The following is a 3,275-nucleotide window of genomic DNA, read 5'->3' as shown; positions in this document are numbered from 1 at the left end:
GGTACATCAACATCGAATAGTTGATGTTGTTATTCTTTATAAACAAATTTTATTCGTTTATGACAAACTATTTTTAACAATCAAGATTCTTACACTATAATTAGTACATATTGACAATATTTAATTATCATTTTAATCTTTATGAAGTTTTGTTTCTTATTTCTTTATAATTGTAATACTAACCTACATTCCTATTAAACCATTAATGACTTATCAAAATTGTAACTTTAAAAAAAAATGAAAAATCCATTTTACTATACTAATGACACTATCAATCAATAAAAACTCTCTATAATAATATTCGAATATTATAATAAACTCATATATAAAATAATATTTGAATAAACTCTGTAACACCCCACACATAATTGACTAGTATATTATGCATGAAACGTTAAAAATCGGTATCTGAGTACATACAAAAGCTAAAGATACAAGAGGATCCATATAAATACAACATGAAATAATATTAATAATTACAAAACATGTGTCTTCATGGATCTGCACAGCGGAAATAAGATCTGACGAGGTCTCCGAGCCATCACCACTTTAAGTCGTCAATCCGAACCTACTATCTGTCAAACGCTACTAAACTGCACCTGAAAAAAATATAAGTTGATTGGGGTGAGATTACTAAATCTCAGTGAGTCCTCCTATCCTATGGGTCCACTCGGTTCTACAGGGTACATGCATCAACAAACCGAATCCACCGTTGATTCGGGGTTATCCTCACATCCGGTACAAGTACGGAGAAAACAAGGAATCGTCCACCATAGGACTCATCGTATACAAACACACAAGTATATCACAAACAAGTATGCAAAACCCGTATCCATATACGGGGAATCAAGAAGTGTAATAAACCTCGGCTAGATTATGGAATGAACGCACCCTCGATGAGTCCACCTATGCCTAGTGTCAAGGGACTTGTACAAGCTCACTGCAAGAGGGTTAAACGAGTCCACAAGCCTAAATGGCCGTACCATGACCTGGCCTAATTGGCGTCATTATCCCGTTAACCTCCTTCACGCTAGTGGGTTACACCGAGTACAAACCGCCACCTTGACGCATGGTCCCACCGGGCGAAAGCCTAGTATTAGTCTACATGACTTTACTAGAGGTGAGTTACAACCACTATGTAATAGCCTACATGGCCACATAGACCCACCATACCGTGCACACAAAAGTGTCATCGTCAATGAGTATAGGCCCCTCACGGCACTCACGAGAACACTACCACGGTAGCTCAGGTGCGCGACCTCTGATCATAACATCGGACTATTCCACGGACCACATGGTCCAGGATAATACCTTACATCATAGTAAGAAGTATATCCCAACCTAACCCCCGGCCACTTCGATTCAAGCATACGTACACACATCAAGTGTAATATCATAACACAAGCCAATCCGAATGTTCAACCAAAACATTGGACATCAATATAGATTCAGACTTATCTCATCAAAAGTATTCGGAATCAAACACAATTGTATAGTCAAGGATTTATGGAATATACCTATCCAACATTATGTATAATATTCCACATAAATAAAATGAATAGGATTATCGGTAATGTGTGTCATAAAACACCATTCTCCGGACGTTCATATGCATAATAATAATTAAGGAGGGGTCCGATTACGATTAGAATCCGAAACTGCCCTCAGGGGAAGGAAAAATGTAATTCTGCCCAGCACTGGCCGCTTAGCGGCCTGTAAGCGGGCTTTCCAGGGGCGAACCTCAATTGTTTCCCCGCTTAGCGGCCTCACGTCCGCTTAGCGGCCTCACGTCCGCTTAGCGGGCTCGCGATTTCTATTTTTCTTCACAACAGCATCCTCCACTCAGCGGGCAAACTGGGTCCGCTCAGCGGAACCGCGAATTTCTGGAAAAATGCTCAGCATCCGCTTAGCGGCCTTAGCCCGCTTAGCGGACCATAGCAGACACAGAAAAATGCAGAACTCATCAGTTCTGTCCTGGGGTATTTTAACCCCGTGAATCCACCTGCATGCACGATTTGAAGATATATCCAGCCAACAAATAACAATTAACAACCAACAAATAGCACAATTATCATGTTAGTGTCATGGATTTATAATTATTTCTCTCAATCCCTAAACCCCAAACATGCAATTTCCATGATTTTCCCCAAAGTCTCTAACTAAGGACTCACCATGGATTTAATGGAGGTTATGAGAATACTCTTGCTGCCATTGAACTCTCTCTTTGACCAACACTTCACCTCTAATATGATCAAACCCGTAATCACTCTTGTACTCACTTTCAGCATCAATCATCAATCTTCAAATGCGTTTATCTCCACCAATAAACAAGCTATGAACGCGAACCATAGGTGCAAATCGAAGAGAAATCCGTTAGCTTTCCAATGGGACCAGAATTGTTACGATCGGAGTTACGAGTTGAGAGATATACCTGATTTAGTGGAGCTGTATCAAGGGTTGCGAAAATGGAGATATGAAAATGATGAACTTCTTTCTCCTTCCTCTTTCTTGTCTCACTAGCTTCCACTCTCTCTACCTTTCCAAATTCTGATTTTATGAACACTATCTTTACCAAACATGTCTTAAGTTCCATGCACTCATGTTTAAAGGCCACAATACCCCCCAACTACAAGATATTTACACTCTTGCCATGTAGTTCCATTCTAACCAATTGCTTCTACTCCAACTAATTCTTCTAATAATCATTCTTAGATTAATAGAGAATAAGACCAATGATCTCTCTCTAATTACCATTTACTTATTTAAATGATAATTATCGGTGTCAAAAGATCGGGATATTACAAACTTAGTAGAAAAAAATCTTATAAACATAATAAAGTGATCAACTATATTATTTTTAAAATTTAACTTTTTTCTTAAATATCTGTTTATAAAACTACATATAATAATTACTTAAATAAAATTATTTAAAAAAATTTCACATACGAATCAATAATCTAAAATTTTGAAATTTAAAATATTATATACAATAATAATATATTATGGGTCAACCGCGCAACGCGCGGGTTATATACTAGTTTCATTCAAATGTTATCAAGTGTCAATTTCTTATTTGATATTTTTTCAACTTTTACTTTTTTGACCTCACTTCTCACTCTTTCACTTCACTTACTATTTCTCTTTCTTACCGTTTTTCACTTTCATTTTAATTTTTCTCTTTCCCTTTTTATTTTTTTAAACATAAATAAATTGAATGAATAACAACACATAAAAATTTACTCAACCCAAAACCTAATTATTTTATCATTATTAAA

General features: G+C 36.6%; 1 long non-coding RNA gene across 1 annotated transcript; it reads right to left on the bottom strand.

Moving 5' to 3' along the window:
- Positions 1 to 354: 354 nt before the first annotated feature.
- Positions 355 to 2,549, bottom strand: LOC131599690 (uncharacterized). The gene is made up of 3 exons (XR_009282887.1): positions 2,432 to 2,549; positions 2,172 to 2,332; positions 355 to 599 (listed from the first exon to the last, which is right to left on the bottom strand). It is a non-coding gene; the product is annotated as an uncharacterized LOC131599690 (long non-coding RNA).
- Between the last annotated feature and the right edge of the window lie 726 nt (positions 2,550 to 3,275).

Source organism: Vicia villosa, linkage group LG1 (assembly GCF_029867415.1).
Source record: "Vicia villosa cultivar HV-30 ecotype Madison, WI linkage group LG1, Vvil1.0, whole genome shotgun sequence".
Taxonomy (NCBI): Eukaryota; Viridiplantae; Streptophyta; class Magnoliopsida; order Fabales; family Fabaceae; genus Vicia; species Vicia villosa.
The sequence above is the reverse complement of the archived record's forward strand: the minus strand, read 5'-3'. Positions and strand labels throughout refer to the sequence as shown.